The sequence below is a fragment of the Athene cunicularia genome (assembly GCF_003259725.1).
Source record: "Athene cunicularia isolate RWA chromosome 1 unlocalized genomic scaffold, athCun1 chr1_part1, whole genome shotgun sequence".
Lineage (NCBI taxonomy): Eukaryota > Metazoa > Chordata > Aves > Strigiformes > Strigidae > Athene > Athene cunicularia.
Window position 1 is genome coordinate 22,199,650 of NW_020799091.1, and position 27,335 is coordinate 22,226,984.

General features: G+C 38.2%; 1 long non-coding RNA gene across 7 annotated transcripts in view; it reads right to left on the reverse strand.

Moving 5' to 3' along the window:
• LOC113479950 overlaps window positions 1-27,329 on the reverse strand; it is a 37,905-nt gene extending 10,576 nt beyond the window's left edge. The window contains exons 1-5 of one of the 7 annotated variants that reach the window (XR_003398397.1): window positions 27,175-27,329; window positions 13,808-13,982; window positions 11,498-11,568; window positions 7,867-7,989; window positions 4,360-4,504 (exon numbers count right to left, since the gene is read on the reverse strand). This is a non-coding gene — a long non-coding RNA (uncharacterized LOC113479950). Of the gene's footprint in view, window positions 1-4,359; window positions 4,524-7,866; window positions 7,990-9,954; window positions 10,165-11,497; window positions 11,569-13,807; window positions 16,704-27,174 lie in introns of those variants that run through there. The other 6 variants (XR_003398395.1, XR_003398398.1, XR_003398389.1 and 3 more) reach the window with 6 other exon arrangements.
• Between the last annotated feature and the right edge of the window lie 6 nt (window positions 27,330-27,335).

Here is a 27,335-nt window from a genome sequence, read left to right on the forward strand (position 1 = left end):
CCTCTCGCCTCTGCTGCCTCCGCTGGCCGGCGTTGCCGAGGCGATGCCCCGGTCATCCTAACGGAGACAGTTTCCTGACGGAGCTGCCAGCTGGCCCCCGGCGACGTTTGACTCGAGTATGGACCTCACGGAGAGGAACCTAAGGCCGCTTGAACGTGCTCGTGTGCGACACCCCCGTGTGCTGCTCCCAGCGCCCCAGGAGAAAAGGACTAAAGGATTCAACGGGAAAAGGAAAAGGTCAGTACCTCCAGCACCTGACATCAAACCTGCCCGTGCTTACAAGAAACCCCGATTAGAGCCTCAAAACTCAGCCCCTAAACTTAACCCTAGAGCTGCGCACCTTCATCACGCAGTACTGGAAAGAAAAACCGCTCTGACGCTCTGAAACGGGAAAGGGAGAGGAGGACTAAAACTGTACGTGCTCTGGTATACACTAGTAAGATTCCAGCATCTCTCCTAGTAAGTGAAGGAAGGATCTTGAGAAGCCAGACTCAGAACAGAGAAAACTGCAGGAAGAACAGACTGGCGAGGCAGCTTTTACACCTGTAGATGTGGAATAGACCAGCACGCCCAGTCTCTGGCTTGCTGTTGCTACTTAGGTTTATTAAAAGCGAACGCAGCTGTACAGGAAGGCAGAGATACAGCTCCCTGCACCTACACCCCATTCTCACACACATCAGCCTGGCCAGAGCAGCCATTTCTGATGTATTTTCACTTTGCTACCTCCTTCCTCTCCTTGCCTATACTTCAACACCACTTGAAGATAAAACAGTAGTACCGTCATATCTTCATACCTTTTATACTCTTTCAGTGAGACATCCTTAAGTGACCTGAGAGACTTGGTCTGGGCTGCTAGAGTTAGAAACAGGATTGAAATCTCTACTTTTATTGCCTTCCAGTGTTTCCTATGGAAATGGTGATCAATTTAATAGTTGGACACAGTTTTCATTAGTGTGTCTACAGTCTTGAAGCCCAAACCAGGGAAGGGATGGCCAGACAAGCTCCATCCACATCAGTGGAGGTAGAGTTAGGTTACCGTTGACAACCTCCTCCTGAAAATGGACACGGACACAGACAATGTACAGCCGTGAGTAGCGTTAAGTGAAAAATCTATGAGAAGTTCAGTCTTTAAATTTATCTGCTCCCTTTGGCATAAACTCCTCCACTACATATTATGCATGGTAAAACAGGAATGTTACTTAAAAGCCAAAGTACCTGACTCATGATATGTTGTATCTATTCTATCACAGCAATCTGTCTTACTCCTGTCAAAACCACAGGTCTGTCATCCAGAGAACAAACATTCTGGAGATATATACATATTTTCAATATACAAATCAATGCAGGCTTAGAGTTAATACTAATACATAGCACATGAAAAAAACCCAAACCATCCTAAAGATTCAAAACAATATCTGAAAAATTTTACTTCACATGCTTTTCAAAACTCTCCCTCTCATCTTGCTGCTGTGAGTGCACATCTGTCTCCATATTACAGATACTAAGGAAATGTAGGTCTAGAACCCTGAGCCAGTTTTTAGATCTGCTTCTTGCAGTGTACCAGTATGAAGCTTCTTTAATGTAAGTGATAATTTATATGACATGTTGCCAATAGGTAAATCTGTTTTGACTTTCACATTTTTATTAAACAATAAAAAATTAAATTAGTAAGAGACAAAATTCAAGGAGAGCTAAGATAACCACAGGCCAACTGGTTCCACACAGGTGGCAATGCAGATACTTCTATAGTCTCTCATCAAATAGTCCAGAAATGAGTATGCTGAAGCTGTGCCACTTTATATAAAAAAAATAAAATCACTGTTTCTCAGTTCCAGCTTATGCTCACAAGACAGATGTAGCCTACAAACTCAGCAAATCAACTGTGTGAAAAAGAACAATCAGACATGGTAAAACACAGCTTTTTGAAATAAAATACATTGAGTAAGTAATTGATAGCACACATATCCAGTATGCACAAAGCTTCTCAAGGATTCAAACGGGTATGAGCATCTTCCACATTTTTATATGTAATGGCATCAAGTTTCACTGTGGGCTGCAATATTGAGGGCATGCCTTTAGGCAGGCATGCTCATTTAAAATGAGTCATTCAGTGTGGAGACAACATAACAAAAACATCCACAAACTAATGAATTGTGAAAGAACTATAACATTTCCCCCCTCAGGCTTCCACCTACTAAAGTGTCACAAATAAAGTTAATATCACAAAAATGATTTAACAAAAGAATTAAACACTAAATGACAGTCAACTCTTTCACAAGTCAATCACTTGTTTTAACTGTTTTTATTTGAAGCAATACTAATCAGTACAGTCACCTTAGAAAAAGATCAACAGAAAAAGACAGTCCAGTCTTGATTTTTATAACTACTGCAACTACAGATAAGATACCTCTATGACATGGAAATTGCAAACTAGGTTTTTCTTCACATATATCATTCTTCAGAATTGAAGGGGTTTTAAAACTAAGAAGAGCTCACCCCTTCCCCCTTGCTTCCCCATAAATTGGTTTAAAATACAAACAAATCAAATAAATAACCAAGCACTTGCCATGCAATGAATCAGAGGGAAAGATTAGCCTGGCAAAAAGAAGTTGCAAGCAGCCTAGCTTCCTCATCCCTTACATCACAGTTGCTGATCTGTGTTTTGCATTTTGGCACTGGAATGAGTGCATAGCGCTTTGAGGGCCAGATTTTATCTCCCACCCACCTAGAAAGTAAAAATGAAAAGCCAAGTGTTGCAGAAAAGAATATTAAATAGAAGTCACTATTAGTCACTTCCACATCAATCTAATTTCAAATGAGGAGACTGCTTACATTAATGTTTTCAGGTCTAACTTGTGCACTTACACCAGGCCTTTGGAGTCTGGCCACAGACCTCTCAGTTCATCTACCAGGCACTCTCTGTACTTCCTCTCCCAATATCTTAGTGAGGATACTGTGTTTCAATTAATGCTTCCTTAGGTACCTGTTGAGTTATGGTACATGTTTATACTGTGCAACTGAGGACAGTGCAGCTGGATTCTGTCAGCTAGGGTAGTACTACCCCTGCCCCCCCCCCCCGGATACACTGCAGTTTTGCTGGTCTCATTAGGTGTCCCTAGGAGGTATCTGTGTTAGCACAAGGGTGCATATGAGCTCCTTATCTTTGCCTCTCAAAGGGGCTAAAGCCTCTGACAAGCGCGCAGTGGACCAAATGCTGTTACTACTCTCAGACATTAACTGCCACCCCTCTGACCAACATTGTCCATCCGATTAATGCCTAATCTGCTTGTGAATCAGCTCCTGAGCCACCACAGCTTTCAGCACGGCATGAGAAAATTAAGAGTTCTTGAGGGTGTCAAACCCCTAATTTCACTGGAAGTAGCATGCTGCTGGAACAGCTACCTCAGCTATGAAACTAGTTCATCAGAAGAATGCTCAGTCTCTGTGCTGCTCTTTTCTGCATACTGTATACATACCCAGGACCTCAAAATACCCTTAAACGGGAAGCTTTAAGAACTGCCTTCTGTTACAGAACAGTTCCACTGCAATATACCAACCACCAGTGGGATTCAAAGAGTAGGAAGAAAAACAGAGGCACAAATTCTTTGTGAATTTCAAGAAGTCAGTATATACACTGATAAGAAAATAATTGCTTTTGGTGAAAACAAGAAATTTAGCTTAAGGAAATGTTGGCCGAAGTGATTTCAAAGGATAAATTAAACAGAACCACTTCTACTCTACTTCAGTTACAGTAGAACTTCCACTGGTGTTTCTGCTTGCATTTTATAATTGTGTACATTATTTAAATAGTATGAAACTTCCAACAAAGCAGTACCAGTGTAGTAACCTAGCATATGTACAAGGATTAAAAGTTTCCAATTATGTTTAATTTGTCAATAACTAAATAAGTATTTCATATCTCCTGCAAAGTTGGAACCTGTTAGAACAGTTACATGTGTACTGGTGAAATATGGCACCAGAGGTTAGTTATAACATACTCCAAGTATACTCTGAATGCAGAAAAAGCTGGGGTTTTTTTAAATGACAGTTCAAAAATACTCAGTTCTAAATAGTCAGAGAAGCAGGCTCACAGTGAGCCATAAAGGGCCGCTAACTGCTTCTCTAAAATGAAAAGATACTTTAACTGTTTTTAATATGCAGGAAGTCACTGCTAAGTAAACTAAAGTTGTACAATGTTTCAGAATTTAAAATGCTGCACGATACAAAGCAGTCTTCCTACTTTTCACATTTCAAAAGAAATTTTCATTAAACAATCCGACAAATCTTCAGAGAGATATAAGACCACATTTTACAGAGAACTATCATGTACTGCTTAATAAATTACATGCAAATTCTTACCAGAATGCCACTGCTTTTGAAGATGCCATATCCATTGCTATCCTTAAGCTATCCGTTCATATCCATCATTAGTACCCCTGCTTGCTTTGCAGTCAAGCTTCGGACCAGATTTCTGACAAACATTCCACACCTACCAAAATGGTTTCTAGAAAGCAAATTAAAAGCTGTAAAACGTGGAAAACAAACCAACAATTTGCAAACCACTGCAAGTGCAATGCAAACACAGTCAATATAAAATTCATTCTGCAATGTTCATTGTATTATGCTGGACTGTAATATAACCACAGTTATAACATTATACTTTTAAATCACTGGTTCACCTGTAGAAAAACTGCAAGAACAAAGTTCATCTTATCCTGTTAAATCTCATATACCTTATATCATTAAGGGTAGTAATTTGCCTAGAAGTGATTTCTTTTTTAAAAAAGCAGGACAAAGTAATATTAATCTTAATCAAATTTAAGGCCTTCTAAGGACTAATGAAAATTGAAGTTCCATTATGCTGGACAGCGCATAAACAGAACAGTAAAAAGTCCCCTGATCATATAAAAACCAACAGTCTAAATAGATAAGACAGCATGGGGGAAAAGTTCACACACAGCACAAACAGCATGATTGTAGTAAATGTAACAGTAGTTCTAGTTTGGGGGTGGCTTTTGCTTGCAAAGAAAATGGAAGGAGATACAGAATAAGGAGGGCAGATGGGGGGGGGGAAGCATGAAGTAAGCAGGATTGAAGCAGATGTAAAAAGGCAAAATGCATGGAAAGAGGGTGGAACAAACAGTCAGTGAGCATAGGACAGAGAACAGCTTATTAAAGCTAGTGAATGTTCTCTGAATGGTCAAAGGTCCTGGGGCTTTTGGCTCTTTCTGTTGCTGCTAGTTAGTCCCTGACTAGGTCCTTTCTTTACTGCTCCCAGGCTTAGAGTAGAAGGGTTATACTTTATACTGATTTTCAGTCTTGTCCCCATCATGATCCCCTCCCCACCTTTTAATATGGAATCAAGATCTCTTCCTCACTTGTAGCTTTAAAACAGGAATCATCTGAATCTGCTCAACATTATAGAAGGAGTGCATGCAGATCATTCTTATTTGCAAGACTTTTGTAATTCTTTCTTAGGTAACACATACTGGACAAGATTCATTTACACAGCAGAAAAGCAAGGCAAGACATTGATCTATAAAACAGCAGTTGAAAGTTTGATCAGAGTACATAAAACATTGTGTTCCATACTGAACAGCAGAGAGTTAAACTAGAATTCAGGGTAGGGACAGTTGCTCTACGGGCTCTGGTGCATGCAGCCAGATGGAAATATTCTAACCATTCACAATAAACTGTACTTGTTCTAGTATTAACTGAATAGATTAGGCTTATACTAGAAAGGAGGATGCATTTTTATTGTTAAAACACTCATCATTTATATCCTTTAGCATAGATGGAGAATATTCTGTGTAAAGGGCAAGTTTGCCCACAAAGGCAAATTGAACCTATGAAACTGAATTTTTATGGGGTTCTATGGATACGGGCAAATAAACTAGAATGGAGTTGCTTTCTTCTGGTATAAGGTTTCCAATACAAATAGTATATACAGGTGTAGCAAGTGAAATATAATTAAAAACAATTTCTGGAATTGGGACAGCCCTCCTAGGTTGTTTCCTTCTATGCTGAAATAAACTACCAATAAATACAGTTTTATACTGATACAGCCCTATTCACACTATGGGGAAAGATGGCTGATACTTTAATTATGCCAGTACAGATAAAGTAGCAAAACGTCTGATAGAGGACTTAGTGTCTCATGTATAGTTCATTTACCTACTGCAAGATAGCTGCAATATTCCTAGCGCTGGCAAGGCTTTAGAGTACTAATTCTTAATTTAAAAAATAATCCCTCCTGTGTAATTCCCAGAACATCATCAACCTTTGAAATGTTAATGGCATTACTAGAGACAAACCAGACTTTGAAATCCTGCCAGATTCTGTCAGGAGTTCAGCTGACAAGAGTTTACTGCGTGCCACTCAGGTGTCACTATTCTTTTCATAATACTTTTTCTTTTAAAAATAACTTTTTATCAGCAACAATGCTGGGTTAATTTTGAATTTTAGTAAAAACACTGGTGAAAACAAAGTGTGTGTTTTGGCTTGAATAATATACATAAAAGCAATTACTCCTCCTCAGCCAGACTACAGCTTTGGAAATTATCTCTTGACTTGACAATGGCAATAACAGGCAAGTAGTTATGCAGAAAAATCCCTTTAGTTCAGCTGCACAATAGTACTTCCACCACTATATATACTTTATGTGGTTGTTTGAAACAGCATCTGCAAATTCAGGCTGTGCTGTTAAAAAACCCAACCTTTTTGCTTCTAAAGGAACAAACTTTAGTTACTACCCCAAGTATTTCTTAAAGGAGAAAAGAGCTAAAAAATAATAAAATGTTTTAACCAGTGTGTTCCCCTTAGGACACTATGAATGGTATCTCCCATACAACTGAATTGAGACACCAGAATCACCTGATAAAACAAGAATGTATTTTCCTCCTTACTTAGGACTTGTTTTATAATAGTTTCCAAAACACAATCAATATAAATGCACATACACATGTTTTTGTCTCTCTCTCTCCCTCTTCCCTCAAAATAAGACCCCTGACTCCCAGAAATCTTTGGATAAAGTGAAATATATACAATAGTAACTTGCTTATCAAAGGTGAACAGTATATGCTTCATTAAGAACTGTATCAACCATAACTTAGCTAGCACATAGACAGTACTGATATCAGTTATTAAAAAAAAAGTAAATTAAATTTTTTATAACTTCAACTTGTTCTAATCTTAGGGATGGATCTGTGTTCCAAATGGAGGTATTTAAAAGTTGGGGTTTTTTGTTTGCTAGTTGGTCAGCCTCAGTCAGAACAAAAAAATTGAAAATAAAAATCAAGAATACGATCCCTGTAGTAGTATCATCCTGTCATAAATAAATGGGTACAGAAAATCTTGTCAAACAAACATGACAACTCTATATAGAAAGATTATCTCATTACAAATAGTTAACAGAGCACTTCAAGGACCTGTCGGTAAATGTAGTCTACTGTATATAGGAATTGTAATTTCTTAATGCTATGAAATTCTGTAACAAAGTAACTTAATCTAAAATGTTACTTACAGAAAACATCTTAAAGGATGCAATACTGTAAGTTATTACTTTTAAAATCAACTTCATGCTCATTTTGACACACACAGAATTCTTTAACAATGGGCTATTTTTTCCAATAGACTTGGAGGGAAAATTGAGGAAAATAGTTCTTTTTCCTGGAGATTCCAAAGCTTTTTCCCCCAGATCACTCGGCCAAGATTCTCTTTCCAATCCTCAGAGGTCTTCCTTTCTTTATTACTAAGATGAAATTAATCTTGGATATATATATTCTGCTAAATAAAACATGACTAGGAAATTTATTCCACATAGCACTTGCCTCTGCCCATGTTGTGCCCCTAGATTCTATTCATTACCATTTGTTGTGTGAAGGATAGTCAGATAAGCAAGGTTGGAGGGTGAAAACATATATGACTGATATCTTCAGGATTAAATGATCCATTAGGAAGTTAGTCCACATCAAGTTGCAATGAAAGCCACTGTCTCAAAAAAGGGAGAAGAGAAAAAGCAGTAGCAGAACCAGGTCAGACTCTAAAGTAAACACCCTCACCTGGTGTTTAGAAGCAGAAGGCTGTGCCAAAAACGGACACTGCTTAAAGAATTATGATCTGTGGATATGGATGTAATTTACCTTGACTTTAGCAAGGCCTTTGACACCGTTTCCCACAGCATTCTCCTGGCAAAACTGGCTGCTTGAGGCTTGGATGATCGCATGCTCTGCTGGGTAAAAAACTGTCTGGATGGCCGGGCCCAGAGAGTTGTGGTGAACGGAGTTAAATCCAGTTGGCGGCTGGTCACGAGGGGTGTCCCCCAGGGCTCGGTTTTGGGGCCACTCCTGTTTAACATCTTTATTGATGATCCAGACGAGGAGATCGAGTGCACCCTCAGTCAGTTTGCAGATGACCCCAAGTTGGGTGGGAGTGTTGCTCTGCTCGAGGGTAGGGAGGCTCTGCAGAGAGACCTGGACAGGCTAGAGCCATGGGCTGAGGCCAGCTGGAGGAGGCCACCCTTCGATTCCTGTGTTCAGTTTTGGGCCCCTCACTAAAAAAGGACATTGAATGACTCGAGCGTGTCCAGAGAAGGGCAACGAAGCTGGTGCAGGGTCTGGAGCACAGGTCGTAGGAGGAGCGGCTAAAGGAACTGGGGGTGTTTAGTCTGGAGAAGAGGAGGCTGAGGGGAGACCTCATCGCCCTCTACAGCTCCCTGAAAGGAGACTGCAGAGAGCTGGGGATGAGTCTCTTTAACCAAGTAACAAGTGATAGGACAAGAGGTAACGGCCTCAAGTTGCACCAGGGAAGGTTTAGACTGGATGTCAGGAATCATTTCTTTGCAGAAGGGGTTGTTGGGCGTTGGAATGGGCTGCCTAGGGAGGTGGTGGAGTCCCCATCCCTGGAGCTGTTTGTCAGTGTTAGGTTAATGTTTGGACTGGATGATCTTCAAAGTCTTTTCCAACCTAGATGATTCTGTGATCATCCTTATCAATGAGCTAGAGAGTAAATCAATTCTGGAAGCAGTCATGAAAACAACTGGTAGAACTTAGCAAAAAGGTAAGTCTCCAACCACAATCTTTAACTAACGCAAAGCAGAGGATATTTCATCCATCTACAAAGTGAAATATTTTTCCCCTTAATTTAAGGGTGTCTTCAACTGAACCACTGTCCTATTGAAGCATCTGGAGCCCCAAAGCCAGGTCTCTAAACGATTGCTGTATTCACAGTGCTGCATAAAATTAAATGGAAGTCACTGACTATTCCTCTCAGATGTACTGATTGGAGTCCTCATTTGATACTAAATACAGTATTTGTATACTGTAAGATGGTATTCAATAACATATACAATTACTCATTCCTCAGTAGGATAATGAAGTTCATCTTCAAGGCACTACACAGGCTTCAGCACCTCTTCTTGGTGGGCATGTCAGGAATGAGATGTCCTCTCCTGGAAGACCCTGAGACTCACTTAGCCATATTGCAGATAAGGCAGAAGAGTCTCCTCCTTCAAAAATGTAATCAACCATCTTGGTATGACAATGTTAAAATGGTGGGATCCAAGAGGACTGTATTTAAGCTGGATGTTGATGATCAGGACAACAAATTTCTGGGCCTACTCTTGAGAAAATGTCAGAATGCTGGGAACCAAAACTGGCGTAGTGTGTTGGGTGGTATCCAGCCTTGCTATTCTTGTTAAGCCCTAAGGTAAGCTATACATCAGCTCTCACAGCCAACAGGCCCTCTCTTGGGTATTCGTGAATCAGAAGCCCCAAGAACAAGGTAAGATATGTCTGAGACAGTGGAGAGGAAGCTGTGTTCCAAAGAGGAATGGAACAAACATATTCCATAATACTAATACATCAGTGTGCTAGGCACAAAAAGAGGTATGTGAACAGTTTATATACTGCTCAGATACCGTGCTTCTAATTTATAGTGCTAAAGGCACGTACTTACCTACAGTGATATGGGCTGTCTCTTAAAATCTATCACTTCTCTAATGATTGAATGTGCTGCCTGCTATGGGATTTATTTTTTTTTTTAATTATCAAGAACTCTTAGTAATTGTTCCAATTTTACATAACTTTACAAATTCAAGAGGTGCAGAAGTTGGCCCACAGTTGTTTAGTATACCCATGACAAGAATTAGAGGGATTACTGAATTGTCTAAGGGAAAAAACCCCAAATCTGTATTTTTCATTACCCCTGAAGAAACAGGAAACTTACTACAAGCATTTGAGATTTCTTCCACTTACTTAAATTAATTAGAAAGCTACTATGAAAACAATTGTGGTTTAATCGTTTTGTTTAACCAATTGCTTGGCAGGAATAGTTGCTTACTTTCTTAAACCAGATGATCTACTTCAGATGCACCTTTTTCTCTCACAGTCTATATTGCCTATAGAACAACATAGAAGACCCTAAATATCTCATTGATGTGAATGGTTCATTGAAGTTAAATATTTTAAAAAGGTAATACATGTCTTTCTTTGATTTGTTGTTGTCTTCTCGCTTAAAATACTCTAAATTTTTTATTCTTGATCTTGATCATAAGATACTCATCTTTTACAGTATCTTTCTGTTTTTGAAGAAGGAAGTCTATAGTTGAAATTGGGTAAAAAAAAAAATATCCCCCAAGCGTTAATGTTTTCTCTTTGAAACACTATCATGCAGAATAAAAACTTTTTGTTTTTTAAAGGAAAGTTTCTTGCTCTTTTTCTACCAGTTACAGAACTATTTTCCACCTTTTCTTTCCCCTCCCCCCCAAAAGAGAGAGTGAAAGAGAACCCTGGGTGATAACCTAGGACAGATTACTGGAGATGGTCATAACAGTTCCTGTTCCCATTGTGCACCCTGTTCCTCTCCAAGTTTCCTGCCTCCACTACTGAGGCAGCAGTACCTGCTGCACCACTGTACTTTCCAAGAGCAGAAATAAAGTAAAGCAGCACCAGTTCCGGGTGATTTTAAGGCTCTAGGTTACAAATTACATCGAGGTGTTGCAAGAGAAACAATTGAGCTACACTTTTCCTGGATGAAGTGGGACCCAGCTGGAGCAGGAAACAAACCAAGTTAATCCCATGATCTGAACAGAGCCCTAACACTTATTCTAATATAGAAGCTGCTAGTTCTAAATTATGCATGCATTACCAAAAGACATCTCTGTCTTTGCAAAAAATGGAAATTGCAGTAGCTGAACTAGCTACACACTCATAGCTACATGTTGGAAAACAAGACAAAAATGTGGCTGGGAATAGAACTAGACATTCATGTTCTGTGCCAGTAGAGAAGTCCTCTAGAAACAGTACTGCTGAAATGTTAGATAACTATATAATGCTCAAACTGTAACTAACAAATCCTCTCACAAATATAGGCAAATCTATTTTAAATGTAAATGTTAAGTGGAAAATATTTATAGTTTAAGTTGCACCCTTTGATACTTAATTATCATAATTCAAAAAAGAAGAAACCTTTAAGTTCCTCCTCCAAAGAAGTTATTTACCTGAACTGTAGCTTGGGAGTCCCCAGTAGTCAGTCTGTTCTGAGATTCTCATCCCACTGAATGTCAAAGACCTAGTATTTCAAGGATGGGATTTCAAAATCACTTAGTGATGACTTAACTTTGTCTCACTAAAGATAAACCAACCTTTATTCCCACTCAGGTCAGCTCATTGATTTCACGGAAAACACATTTAGAAAGCAGAGCTGAATATTTTCAGAATTCCCACCCATGAGATAAAAAAGAAAAAACCCAACAAACAGAAACTGATATAAACCATTTGAGACTTCTTGATGCATGATAAATCAAGTATTTTTGTATATTTGTGTGAGTTACAAGTCACTGAAATTACTTTTAACTGCTCACTGAAATGTTATAACTTCAAATACCTGACCTTATTACTTTTCAGATACAGGACTCTCTTATTTGTGGAGAGTTCAGTTTTGTCCATGTACAGGAGGTTGTACCAGGAACAGTAATAATTCTGTGGAAAGATTCAGAAGAAAAATACACTTGCCGCTCTAAATATCCACATTATAGACATCATAAGCACTACTGTTGAATAATACTGAACTTGGTTTATGTTTTTCTCTTGTCCTACTTTGGCTTCTATGGAACCGTGTTCAATAAAAGTTTGACTTTATGTACAGCCAGAATCCATTCTCATTAACAAGAAAACCTAATATGCTTAAGAATATTGGTCTTTAAATATATTAAAAATAAAGTCAGATGCATCAAAGCCCTCAGTTTTTATAACTTTGTAGCATTTATAAAAAAGCATTTTAAAATTGGTATCTGGTGGACACTATTCATAGCATTCATACTGCAAAATAAAACCAGAAGATTTAAGAAGTATCTCAGAATGAATTCTCTGTTGTGATGATTTCACTGAAATGCATTTCAATTTCTTGAACTTCACTGAAGCAACAGCCTCCTTTTCACTACTGCTGTCCTATTTTGGCGTACCCTAACAGTTCAAAAGCTTTTCTTAACTAGTTTCTGATTTTTAATTATCCATTACAATTATAAATAATTTATTTAAAAGAATTATCTTCATGTTTTCTCTCAATATAAGGGGACTAATATAAAGGCTTACACTAAAAAAGTACTGTTCTTTCTGTCACTGAAGTTCTTAGGCATCAGTACTCTATCAGGATGGCATCGATATGAGGTTAAGCATGTGCATAAAAACACATAGAACAGGAGCCTCTGTTTCTGGACCCAAAAGATATGATAGTATTACATTCAAAAAATCTACTACTTTTCATTCTGGGGGATTTTTAGCAAGACAAATGGTATTGCTAAGGCTTTGCAGATCATATATGCATCTATGAAGACATTTTTATATGTGCAAGGATCCAGTAATTTAGCAACAAAGTAGACAGGTATCATAAAAAGGTTCTAGATTTGTGTGCACCACTGAAAAGGCTGACAAACTGTACTCTGCCTTTCTGATAAGAAACCGTTTGTTGTTTTGTTTTTCTTTTTTCAAATTATTACTTGTTCGACTGCTGGTTGGAACACCAAACCCATAGCCAGTGAAAGAACCCCCTGCAATTTGCAATGAGAACACTGCAAAAGAAATTCAAGTACCTGTTTAAATATTCATAATTATCTTATTATTCTACTGCTAACACTTCTTATTGAATGTACATTGCATACAGTTTCCATGCAGAATATGACTATAAACCAACTTCCGCTGTGAAGGCATTATTATGTTATAAAAATAATTGAATGTCTAGAAAAAAAATAAACACAACTTACAGTAACCATTTGTCTAAAACTAAATACTAATCCAGTGTTACCATGCCAAGATTTAAGAAAAAATATTCTGTCAGAAGATTCAAAAGCTGAATTTTTTTAAAATAGAAAATTTGAAGATATTCCAAGTTGTGAAAACCTGACCTTGACTTCCTTTTTATTTCGCCTGAATGATCTGAGACTTAATTATTAACACTTACAACCAAAACAACAACTCTGGTTTAGCAAAATACTAAATTCAGAAAATAAACCTATAAGCAAACTCTGAAAAAGAACGTCTAGCAAAGGGAATTGGATCATTATGATCATCAGAATCTCCATCCTCAACAGCTACTTCAGATTTTCTAGACAACGGTTTCTCTCCATGCATCTCGTAAGTATGTGTTGCTACTGCATGTGCCTTTTCATTTCAAGATACTTCATGTGTCAAATGACCAACACAAAGGCTGCCAGGCTCTGACATGACACTGCATGTATGCTAATGTAAACAAAATGCCAGTCTACCAAAACCAAATAAGTACAATTTTAAAAATAACAAGAAAAAGTACTTACCAGAACTTGACAAAGCACCTCTTTGCTGCATCGGTACTATTTCCCAAATGAAGACTCTTCCTTGCAAATAAGTGTGCTTTCTTCAGATCATTATTCTGTGGCACAGGCTCCTCCAAATGGCAGAATGAATGTATTGCCATTATTGAAAATTTACAGATAATCTGAAGAAATTTCACTGAAAGCAAGAAATACAGTGTCTTTATTTTGTGTAAACTTGCTGAAAAGACTTTAAAGTTCTTTACTCTGTCAGGTTTTCAAAAACTTGTCATTTACCAATAGCATTTAAAAACACATGGAGGATATGTATATGCACTGGTTGATAAATTGATAAATTAATTAAACCTGATGGACAGTTCATTTGAGCAGAAATGCCCAGGTAAAGAACTTCCATTTAATGCTACCATGGAGCACCATTTCAATAAATTTTACAGCTGTTTCTTTTACAGTGGGCACACTGCAAAAAAGTTTTCAGCAAGGCATCTATAATGATACATGTATTTTTGCAGAACATTTACTTGTAATTTAGAATTATTTTCAAGTAGTTCAGGTTATTCCTTCCAGCGTGAATTCTTTTGTAACTGCAAATACTGAATGACATCTTACCATTATTACATTAATATACCCAGCCTTAGAAGATTGCTCATAACTTTCTCTGCTTTTAGAGAATGTGTATAGTATTTTACTTTGGATACTTATTTGAAGACAAGATAAATCACTTCTAAGATAGATTCTAGAAGCATAATTTGATGAACATGTATTTTGGTAAAAGTGCCAGTTCAAACAGAGATGACCCTCCTGCTGCTTATACCCATCCTTGTGCCACATTTGTGCAGATGTATCTGCTGGTGGAGCCACTCGCTATATGGTATTGGGGAACTAACTTGGGTTAAAAATTGCTGCTTGCCATAGACTCCTCTTGAAGTCAGGATCAATTGTCTGATCCAAGTCACCGCATAATGACAGAAATGACTGTGCTAATACAACAGGAGGGAAAATGAGGAAACAAGCACATAGCTAATTGCAGCTACAAATGTCAGCATTTCAGAAACTACTATTGTCACCTAAGTGTAAATTACAAGTAGATCACAGCTTTGCCACTGCAAGCAGTATAGGGTATTCTTGGACTAATTTATCTTTCACTTCCATCTCTCCATCCCAGTTCACTGTCCTCACAATTGCACTAAAAATCAGTGCTTGTAGGGCCACACCAAAATTTATTGTTAGTTTCCTGCCAAAAGTCATACACTGTAAATTTAAGAAGGTGGAATGAACTACAGGTTGCACATGAGTATATGAAAATATATACGTGGGTGCCATCTCTCTCTTTTCCACTAACAGAACCAACTTAGATCATTGTTTAGACTGCTAAAGACAGAAGAGATTAATGCTTTTCAATGTGTCTGCCTAGGTTATGCCTGACCCCTTCTAAGTTTTGAATCCACTACCTGATTTCAAACAGTTCTGTCAAAGAGGAAGATTCAAAAGTCATTTACAGTTTATTAAGAATTCAGAGATTTCAGAATTCCAAGTACTCGGCAGATGGATAGAGAAGACCAACCCACAAACTGTCCATACTGAAGGAGAGGCTGCAGCATATGCCCATGTTATTAGAGAACATACATGTAGGTAAGAGACACACCTTATAAATATGCCAGCTGCAGCTAGTACTTTTCATTACCTCTAAGGTACAACTGCATAGGAAACTAGGTGCTGTTAGATCTTGTGCTCACAGAACTACTTGACTATCCATTTAGTATTGAAATCTCCTTACGTGGTATTAAAATAGGAGTCCTTGGTCTGCAGGTTCCAGATCTGCTCCTTGTGTTTAGTTTAAAAGTACAGTACATACAACACTTGATAGCTTCCAGTCTTCTGGCACAGCATCTCATCCTAACAAGATGCTCTCTTCTTTGCAGTTCAGCCCCTTCATCCATTAGAATGACTGACTGAATGAATCACATCGAGTCCTCATGACTTAGGGGTTTTTAGCACTTTATTCTAGCATTCAATCTTTTGATTCTTTAATCCACTAATCAGATAATGCCCTGTCAACATTATTTTAAAATAATAAAATGTCCACAACATCTCTGTGGTGAAGAGTAGTGTGAAAAGAAATCACTCCTTCCTAGTGCCTCTTCTTCCTTTTATTTGCTTTCTGTACTCCCTAAAAGTCCAGGAAATATGTCAAGTCCTTCACATATTACTTACTAAGTTACCATCCTTTTCTTTTTAAATAAAAGCATACAAACGACCAAGTATTTTCCTGAAACATGCTGCAACCAATAAGACATGACAACAGCTATATTCTGTTACTGTGGTTAATTGACATATTTGAAAGCGTTAAAATGTTACATAACAACATTTCTGGTCTCATGCATGTAAAAGTGATTGGCCTTTTACAGCCATTAATTTTGAAATTTCCTCCCTTATCACCAACTTCTTGCTTAAAGTAAATAATTGACAAGTAAATGAATGAGAACAGTTAAAAGAGGTATCAATACATACAAATTTTATCTATGAGAAGGAAATACATATGAATTCCCCACACATCTTACTAGAATGATCATACAACTGTTTATAATTATTTAAGAAATTGTATTTTGATTAAGTCTGTTCATCTTAATACTCACTTAACATGTATTACTAAACTCAACCAGTTGTGTCTCAATACCTGCGTATATTCAGAATCTACACAGTATATTCTAACAGTGGGGGGTTTTGCTGGGGATGGTGGTGGGTTTGGATTTTGGGTTTTTCTGTTTGTTTGGGGCTTTTGTTTGTTTGGGTTTTTTTTTAATATAAGAATGCCCTCTCACATTCTGAGGCCTTGCTTTGAAGTCTTTAGAGCCTCAAGCCTTTCCTAGACTGTTAACCTGGAATGATGGTTTTGTTACCATAGTCTTGAGGGTAGGGAGGCTCTACAGAGAGACCTGGACAGGCTGGAGCCATGGGCTGAGGCCAACTGGAGGAGTTTCCATAAGGCCAAATGCCGGGGGCTGCCCTTGGGCCACAACAACCCCCAGCAGCGCTACAGGCTTGGGGAGGAGTGGCTGGAGAGCTGCCAGTCAGAGAGGGAGGGTTGATTGACAGCCAGCTGAACAGGAGCCAGCAGTGTGCCCAGGGGACCAAGAAGGCCAATGGCATCCTGGCTTGTGTCAGCAATAGCGTGGCCAGCAGGGACAGGGAAGGGATCTGACCCCTGCACTCGGCCCTGGTGAGGCCGCACCTCGATTCCTGTGTTCAGTTTTGGGCCCCTCACTACAAAAAGGACATTGAAGGACTCGAGCGTGTCCAGAGAAGGGCAATGAAGCTGGTGCAGGGTCTGGAGCACAGGTCGTACGGGGAGCGGCTGAGGGAACTGGGGGTGTTTAGTCTGGAGAAGAGGAGGCTGAGGGGAGACCTCATCGCCCTCTACAGCTACCTGAAAGGAGACTGCAGAGAGCTGGGGATGAGTCTCTTTAACCTAGTAGTAAGTGATAGGACAAGACGGAATGGCCTCAAGTTGCTCCAGGGAAGGTTCAGACTAGGTATTAGGAAGCATTTCTTTCCAGAAGGGGTTGTTGGGCATTGGAATGGGCTGCCCAGGATGGTGGTGGAGTCCCCATCCCTGGAGGGGTTTAAGAGTCAGGTTGACATATCGCTGAGGGATCTGGTGTAGTTGGGAACTGTCAGTGTTAGGTTAATGGTTGGACTGGCTCATCTTCAAGGTCCTTTCCAACCTAGATGATTCTGTGATTCTGTCTCAGTGCTAGCAACACCTGAATTAGGCAAAATAACCTTAAGTCCATTCACACAGTCCAACTGCACATAAAGCAACAAATATTCAGGCACTCTACTTTGGACTAGTTCCAGAACTGGAACCAGAGTTAACTGTATGCTAGGAAGAAATTCCATCTGATATAAAACTGTATACAATGAATTCGATGCAAAAGACAAAAAGGTATGGGTGAATCTCTTACTGTTTTAAATCTTAAACTTGGGTCAAATGTGCATCCTCATGCTACAACATGATGCAATAGGTAAAATAATAGCAGTGATTTGCTAGAGCTTGTCTTACTCAAGATGTTTTTTAGAAATTAAATATCTATTTGCATAAAACAAGTGTGAGAATCATAAAATCACTCTGGTTGGAACAGACCTCAACCTTCTGCTCAAAGCAGCATTAATATTTGAATACTCGTTAATGATACAGGTTGTACTCTTAACCTTGCAGACCACTAATCGCATGTAATCCTTAATCAAATGCACTCAACTGCCTTTGATAGGATTACTTATCTGCAGAAGGATTTCTGGGACCAGTTACTTGCCATACATTATTCCTAAGCATGGCATATTATAGTACTTTCCAGCTACCCCTGTAACCAGTATCACACTTCCATTTCACTTTAAATATCTCTTAAGCAGGTACTGTTTCAAGAGCAATTTTCAAAGTGGACCTGCTGGACTGTCATGGTTTAATCCCAGCTGGCAACTCAGCCCCACAGATTTTCTTGCTCCCTCCCTCCCAGTGGGATGGAGGAGAGAATTGGAAAAGTGAGAAAACTTAATTTAAGTTTAATAGGTAGAGCAAAAGCTGTGCACACAAGCAAAGCCAAACCAGGAATTCATTCACCACTTCCCATCGGCAGGCAGGTGTTCAGCCATCTCCAGCAAAGCAGGGCTCCGTCACGCGTTACCAATTACTTGGGAAGACAAAATGCCATGACCTCAAATATCCCCCCCCCCCTTCCTTCTTTCCCGTTTTTATTGCTGAGCGTGACCTCATATGGTCTGGGATATCCCTTTGGTCAGTTGGGGTCAGCTGTCCAGGCTGTGTCCCCTCCCAGCTTCCAGTGCACCTCAGCCCACTCACTGGTGGGGTGATGTAAGAAGCAGAAAGAGCCTTGATGCTGTTTAAGCGCTGCTCAGCAATAAGGAAAACATCCCTGTGTTATCAACACTGTTTCCAGCCCCATACTAGCTACTATGAAGAAAATTAACTCTATCACAGCCAAAAACAGCACATGTACATGAGTAGATTTTGCTATAAAAGAATAGGATGGAGTGAAGTGGGGGGTGATAAACCAGTAAGCGAGGCAGGAAGCACAAAGTTCTATCTTGGTTTCAGGTGTGTTTCACAGGTTGATGAACATAGGATAGAGTCCCTGCTCTGAGAGATACCTATAAAACCAGAGAAATAAACACAACTGGCACCAACAGTACTTTAATCATCAATGCCAGTGACTGAACATCAGCAGAATAAGTTTGGGAACTTGTGCTGTAGTATTGCATTTTATTTTGTTCCTCCAATTTTGCTCTGATGAGGATCTCCATTTTGGATTTGTTTTCAAGTTTACACCTTTCTTTCATGCATGAAGTGATTTAATATGGAACAGCATTGCTAACGATAAAAAAAAATACCACTGAGACAAAAAAGAAAGTTGAAATGCTTTATAAGATCATGATTACTCAACACAAGCTGAATTACAAAAGAATTCTGACATGTTAGTTCAGTAACATCCCTCTGTTCTGAAGCATGAAATACAGTAACAGTTTATGTATGCTATGTGGCGATATCCACACTAACTAAATAGAGAAGAAAAACATCTTCTTACGAATGATTTTATTTAAATATTTATTACCTGCTATTTTAAATAACTTCCAATATTATTACAACTTAATTAAAATGAATTTTATTTAATACAACTGAAAGAGAACATAATGCCTTTATTTACTTTGTTCATTTATTAGGATTTCATGGTCATTTTTGTTTAGTGTGGATACTTTACTGTGAATCATAAGAAAGCTATTTAAGTGGTAACAACAGCAAAAAGATATATTAACAGCCTCAGAATATAGAGCAAGAAATTGACTTTAGCAGCTTTGATAAAACCTTAGTCTTAGGCCTATCAGAGAGGCATTTTTAAACACCAGTATTTTAAAAATACACTGGAAATCTTTCAAATGCTACAGTTCAAGCCATTATTTACATGCCCTCCCCAAGCATTCATTAATAGCCACTGCTATATGCTAGGTTGCATAGAGGGCCTGTCCCTATTTGACCTGATATACCAGCTCTTAAAAGCACAGGGTACTCCAGGAATTTTACTCTTAATTATTCACAAAAAGAGTTAGATTCAGACCTCTAAACTTTCCCACCAGTGTATAAGTGGCAGAAGTCCGGTCATATGATGGTGCACATGCATCAACCAGACAATCATGCAAGGAACATGGTTGAAAGATGCAGGTAGGAAGCAGCAAGAGACAGGAATCAAGCAAGCAATTCTAAAGCCAGAAATTATATATCAGACAGATCCCCAAATTGACAGAATATCTTCACCGGCAAAATTTCCACCTTCAATATCTTTATTTTATAGTTTTGTCAAGAAACTTGAATATTTTTCTGATTAATAAAGCTGAATAATTGACTCTACTAAATATTTAAGTTCCCTTTTAACACCAAACTATATTGCTGTGTTTTACGAAGTAAAATTTTATTAAATAATACTTGTTTGCAACAAAACTAACTGCATTTCCATGTCTGGTAACCTTGTATAGTGGTATAGTATTTGGCATTCTAGTTGAGACAAGAAGCTCAATACCTGACTACCAAGTAAGAAGTCACTGTCCTGGCACCTTCTCAGAGGGAAGAGTGAACAAATTGCAAGGAGATGCTCTCATGGTATCTTACAAAAACAGATATGCCTTGCTAGGGGCTACTGCCATATGAAAAGCAGATGGTTGGTTTTAAGTTTTGGTCAAGGTGCAAAACTACTTTCCTGACAACTTTGACTAGAAAACAAACAAAAAACCCCCAACAAACAAACAAACAAACAAACAAAGAGTTGTGAATGTCAATTATACTGTATTGTATACAGAGAATGATATCAGTATACAGATGGCATGAGATCAGCACACCTCAAAAACTTCTGCATTAACACACCACAGGTAATATGAAAATAACCAGTGTGGCTAGTTAATAACATTTCTGATATAAGGAAAAAGTACTATCAGACTGAAAAGGACAATTACAGCCATTCCCTTCTGTTCTAAAAGCAAAGGTAGAAATTATGTGTTATGTAGAACAATTACTGAACATTATCACAGCTCTGGAACATACTATCTCTAATTTTAAAGCATAAAGAAAGGTTGAGAGATTGATCCAGAAGAGGACATACAATTAGATACATTTAACAGGCCAGTTAAGTTGCAACACATTAGGATAAGAGGAGTGATAAATTTATATCAGCAAACAAGAAGGCAGTAATATTTAGTTTCACCTAGGAGTTGAACTATTGATATTTTATGCTCCATGGGAAAAAAAGGCAATAGGCTTTTTGTCACCATCATCTTTCCCCCCCGCCCCCCTCCCCACATCCCCTGGCAACACAGGACCTAAGAATTATAGAAAAATGCTCTACAAACAGTTTGGGGGTTTCTTAAAACATTTATTTATTTAGAGAAGGATAATGGTCTACAGGCCCAAAATGTTTGGGGTTTGAGTGTGAAGAGCCACATGTTCTTCATATTCTTATAGCAACCACCATAACAAAACTCATTCATGATGTGGCCTTTCAGCACCACCACCAAATAAAACCTGACATATAAAAATATCCATGTCCTATACTTCATAAAGACAAATTTTCTTTGATTAACCCTAGCTAAGGCATGAATTAATACCATCAGACTTACTAGCTGTTTCACAAATACGCATTAACACCAAGCCTGGTACTACGTTTTCAGACATTAAAAAACCCACCAAAGGATAAAACCACCAAAAATAGGGAAGATTTTGCAAAGGCTTTAAGTTCACACAGAATTAGTCCCACCAAGTTAAGAAACCATCTAAACTCATGCAATTCTGTGAAAAAATCAGGGAAGTATACAATATGCTAGCAATTCAAGAGAGGAGATGGGACAGGTATTTTTAAACTCTTCAGAATAAGCATTAGCCTTTCTCTGCATTTGTATAGCATTTATTAGACAGAGATGTCAGCAACTGGAGCCTCAGCTTACACATAGTGTCAGTGGCTATAACAGTACTAGCATCTTTACACAGGATGTTTTCCTAAATGCGATTGTAGAAAGAAAAAAAAAATAAATCTAAGACTAAATAAGAAAAGGAGCACAAGATAATGGTGATAAAATTTAGCTGAAGTGTCTAAAAGTACGAGAGGAAGTCTGTAACGCACAGGTATAAGCCAGTATAAATTTAACTAGATAGGTAAGAATAGATAATCTGTCACTTTTAAACTTTTCACAAAATTTACCACTGCTCTTTCTTTCTCAGTATGAATTACTATCTTATCAATGCTGAATCAGTTTAATTGGAGATCCTCCTTCGTTTTGAAAGTACTAGAAACTGGAATACATGAAAAGCGTCTTGAGCCATGTTATAGAATGTAACAAGAACTGGTTAATAACTTGGACAGCAAGTGTGGTACTTAATATTCTTCATTCTGCTAACATCTGAACCAAGTTCTGCTGGCAAGATATTTAGAAACTTTTTCCAAAAGTCACAAGAGTTAGACTTTAATTAATATGTTTCATTACCACCAATTTTCAAGAAAACAAAACAGCCAGGCTTCAAAGTTACTTTGAAAACAGAATGAAACAATTAGATACTTTTTAAAGAGTCATGTTTTACATCAAATAGTGTATACTTACATAGATACAATTTGGAGTTGATTTCCCTTTTATAAATACACACAAAAGAGAAATTAGCACATTTTACATCATCTCAATTTTCCTAAATCCTCTAAAACACTGCCTTCAGCTGCTATTGCTGAAAATCACCATTCTAAAAACTAATGAATCACCTTATTGATAAAATGTATTAAAACTATAATCACAACTAAAAAAAACCCCAAACAAACAACAAAACAAAACCAAAACCCATAGAAATCTCAGACTTTCATGCAGAAGAACAGAAAGCCACAATAAAGACCAAACAAAAAGGAGAGTCAAATATAACCTGCCTTTAAAGAGCAACACCAATTAAAGACAGTATGAGACCAGAAGCCAACATATCATATTGGCATCAAATACTATCTAAGATTTTTTCACTTAATTTCAAAACTTGCTCTAATTGGTTTTATTTCGTATGACTTAATCAACGTATCTCCAAACTTCACATCAGTTTTTAAAGCCCCTACCATCATAATCAAGCTAGTCAAGATCTTTGCCCTTGCAGAGACATGGATTTTATTTGACTGTTGTTATATTATCTCATGCTGGGTCCCATTCAATTGCTTCCGTGAACATTAAAATGAGTTTTCTATTAATGCTGACTTGCACTAAGAGTAGCAATGCTACCCCATGATGCCACAGGAATACAACCTAACTATTGGAAGAATCCTAAGGACACAAGTGCATAACAGTGACAATGATCATATCAAACACCACCCATCTTTACACAGGTTTCTGAAGCAACATTTCATCATTGATACTTTCCCACTTGAAATATTCCTGAAAATAATTAATTTCTGAAGACACAAAAGCCACTAAGTTTTGGCTATTGTTCCCTACTAGAATGGAGTCAGAAGTGTACAGGCTGTAGGACAGAGAGGTAAATAACTGAAAGAATAAAATGAAAATTAACAAAAAGTATTCTGAAGGCTAGCTGCAATTCCCAAATGGAAATCTTTGCAATGATTTCTGAGAACATTGCATCAGGCCTAAAGTGTTCAGTTTCTTACTTTGCTAAGGAGCAAAGAATATGCTCCTGTTATGGATGACAAAATAAGAGCTACTCTTAAGAACCAAGAAGAAAAAAGTCTACCTTTAAACACAGACCAGTGAATAGATTTCTCCTGCTCTGTCAAGGCTACAGACACAGTAATAGGGAAACAATGTAGCACTTATTTTCAAAAGTATAGGGGAAAAAAAAAAAAAAGGTCAGGAAAAATATCTCATAAAAGGTTTTTACTCCAGAAAAAAGGGTTTAAACAGTTAGCAGTTGACAAAAAAGAACCTGGCCTCATGTTTTAGCTACCGATTTTAGAACCTCTGTCTCAAAAAAGATCTCCCTCTTTTTGGTTAAAACACTACAATGTACTACATGTACACATTAAAAACAGTAACGTTAGAAGTTTGGGGACTTAAAAATAATTATGAAATGCAAGAAAGTTTACAATCACAATAATCTTGACTTTATATATACAAAAATTATCAAAATTGAGATTATTGTGAATAAGCTTTCTTGTGGCATATATTTAACAACAGAACCATTAATATCATATTTAAGCATTAAACATAGAAAGATGTATACATATAATTAACTATTTAACTTCTTTCTTCTTGCATTTTCAAAACAGCACTTTGCAAGTTTAAAATTTAAAGTTCTTTTGTTAGTTTTTGGAAAAAGAAGAGGGAAAACCAAGCAAACATAAAACCTGAGAAACAAAAGCTTCAGAGCAAAAGTTTTCAGTTGGTACCTCCCACTCCATATTCAGTTTCTCAGGGACCATCATGCAGTGGCAATCTGCTTAGACGTAAGCAGTGAACAGGTGTGTAATTTGCATGTGAAAATATTTTTAGAAGACACACATGAGTAGCATATGTTCTCAGCCCGAGTACAATCTTTTAAATATATGCACTGAATATTATTTCCCCAACATTTGTAATTATTTTACAGATAATGATTCCTGGTATGGATATGCTACTCTTTGAAAACAACATATATATCAGACCTTAAACAACACTCATGTTACAGTTCACCTTGGGGGTTGAGGGGTGCCTCTACATGATTAATTTTTCTCCTCCATATCTGAACATGCTAACAGAAAAAGAAGAGTTTGTTTCCTGTTGCACTACATGCTCGAGGTACATGCCAAGAGGCTTCAGTCATGGAAAGTGCCCATTCCAGATATGCCTTTTAGAAAATACCACAATAAATTAAAATGAATTAATACTTAAACTGTTTTAAAGTCTTTACTGCTGATGTAATCACAAAGTTGCCAGATTATGCTTGAAAACAGAGTGCAACAAAAGGACACCCTGATTCAGAAGTTAAATCAGATCTGTACGTTCACTTGCCTGAACCAAAGCAGCTTCAAAAGTTGCATTGGAAAACACTTCTACTCTTCCTATGTTGAGGACAAAAAAAAAAAAAGAGTTAAAAAAGGTAAAGATGGATGTCAATAAACCCAGAAATAAGCCATCTGCTCATACATTGCTAGTTAAATCTAAGCCAAATCTAGTCTACATGCCGGAGAAAACAATGTTTGAACAAATAGCAGTCTAACTAGATCCCAAAGTCATTACAAGTCCACATCTCGACCACCCAAACCAATTCCTGGTGACTGGAGTTTGCATCATGTAGTAATTATTACTTTAAGACCGTTTTGTTCAGGCAAAATGAAGTTCTACTGTGTTGTAAGCTAAAAACCTCATTTTCTTTTCTTCACCAACATGAAAACTCTTTCTTAAGCACATGGAAAAACCCATGTCTAGATTCTTTCTTTGGCCCAAACTTTCCTTTATTCAACTTGAATGTCAGGGAGGAAAAAAATGAGGAATACCAGTAAATTATGCTATAGTATGTAATGATATATAGAAAATACTGAAATCATAGAATTCTTTGGGTTGGAAGGGACCTAGTCCAACCCCCTGCCATGGGCAGGGACACCTTCAACTAGACCAGGTTGCTCAGAGCTCCGTCCAACCTGACCGTGAACACTTCCAGGGAGGGGGCACCTACCACCTCTCTGGGCAACTTGTTCCAGTGTTTCACCACCCTCACTGTAAAAAATTTCTTCCTTACATCTAGTCTGAATCTACCTTCAGTTTAAAACTATTACCCCTTGTCCTATCATTACAGGCCCTGTTAAAAAGTCTGTCCCCAAATATAAATTGGCTTACCAAAAAAGCTGGGGAGGAGGGAGAAGGGGGGTGAGACAGAACAGAAAATGGAAGCATTAGTTAGCTTTAGAAATCTTGACAGAATCAAGTGACGAATTCTAACTGATAAGAGAACTGGAATCTATGCTATAGCCTTTTCAAAGTCAGTCTATGCTAACAAGCAGGAAAAATTTCTACTTAATTACTCCAGAGCACAAACACATACACACAAACAAACACCTTTTACCACATCATCTCTTAGGCAGTATACACATGCTTATGCTTGGTGGAAGCCCAAAACGAAGCAACAGACTCTAGTCACCCCAGGAAAAAAAAACAACAAACAACAATAAACTTAAATTACAAGGAAAAGAAGTTAAAAATTCATTACTGAAATTAATAAAGTGATCATATATTCATTTTCATACAACTAAGCACTGTATCTGAATCATAAGTAAGTATTACTAGGGCTAAAACCACAACACTCAGAGTCCTAAAATGCTGTGAGAAAAATCACTCCATACCTATAACAACCTAATGAAACTACTTAACATCATTATTCAGTGGATTGCATTATTCGACCAGTTTTAACAGTCCAATAGAGCAACTGAAAAATAAATGAAATAGACACACTGCATTTGATGTGTATGTAGAAACACCAGTCTCAGTGGCTGTAGAGCAAATAATTTCCTTCTACTCAACATACCCAAAAGAGCTTTACACTCCCGATGAAGTGATTTACACAGAAAAAAAATACACTCTCCACAACAAAAGCCCTAAAATCAAACCCCAAGATCAATCTAAAAAGACTACAAAGTTATTGCCAAGTTTAGTGACAATCTTTCTCCAGTCAGGCAAACAACTTCCTCCAACAGAGCAAAATACCCTCATACATTAATTCAAACCTCAAAACATTGCTGTAAAAGTCAAAGGAATAACTACAGCAAAAAGCTAGATTATGAATGTTACAATGGAGTCATCACACTTGCAGATTATTTCACAACGTAAATCGTACAATGCTAAACGCTTTTAAAAATGCAACCAAGGAAGAGTAAGGTGTCCGCAAAGCATAGGCGGGCAATAAAGGAGAAGGCGGTTTTTTGTGCTATCCCTAGAACAATTTCCTGACTCATTCCATCCTCCAGCCTCGGGGACCAGGCTGGCTCGGTCCACACTGACAACCTTGACGTAACTGAAGCAGAGCACTGACCTAAATGCCGTTGCTGTTGAGCTCCTTGCAGCTCACGCTCAAGGAAAAGGGGCCAACACAGATTCAAAACCTAGCGTCGAACACTCAGCCTGAGACTGCCAGAGCAGAAATGCTCGTTGAGACCAAGAGTCCCCCATCACCTCGACCTCTTGAGACTGAAACCTCCAAAACCGATTGCAAGGCAAACTAGGCTGCTTAAGAGAAGAGGTTTTCGTAAGGGAGCCTGCACATCCCCCCAGCATTTCGGTAGAAGCAGAACTGGCAGAACCAGCGTCTCAGTGCTAGGAGAGAAAGGCGAGATCCGAGGTACCGAACCTCGGACAAGGTTAAACCACACGCTGGGTGTGACTTTAAGCAGGCAATCAATGAACTGCCGATGAATCCTCAACTCTTGACCCGAGCAACGCGCAAAGCCACTGCCAGTGGCAACGCGGTCCCTCCAGTTAGCGGGGCGGGCACCGCGGGGCACGGGGGCCGCAGGCCTGCGGCTGGCAGGGC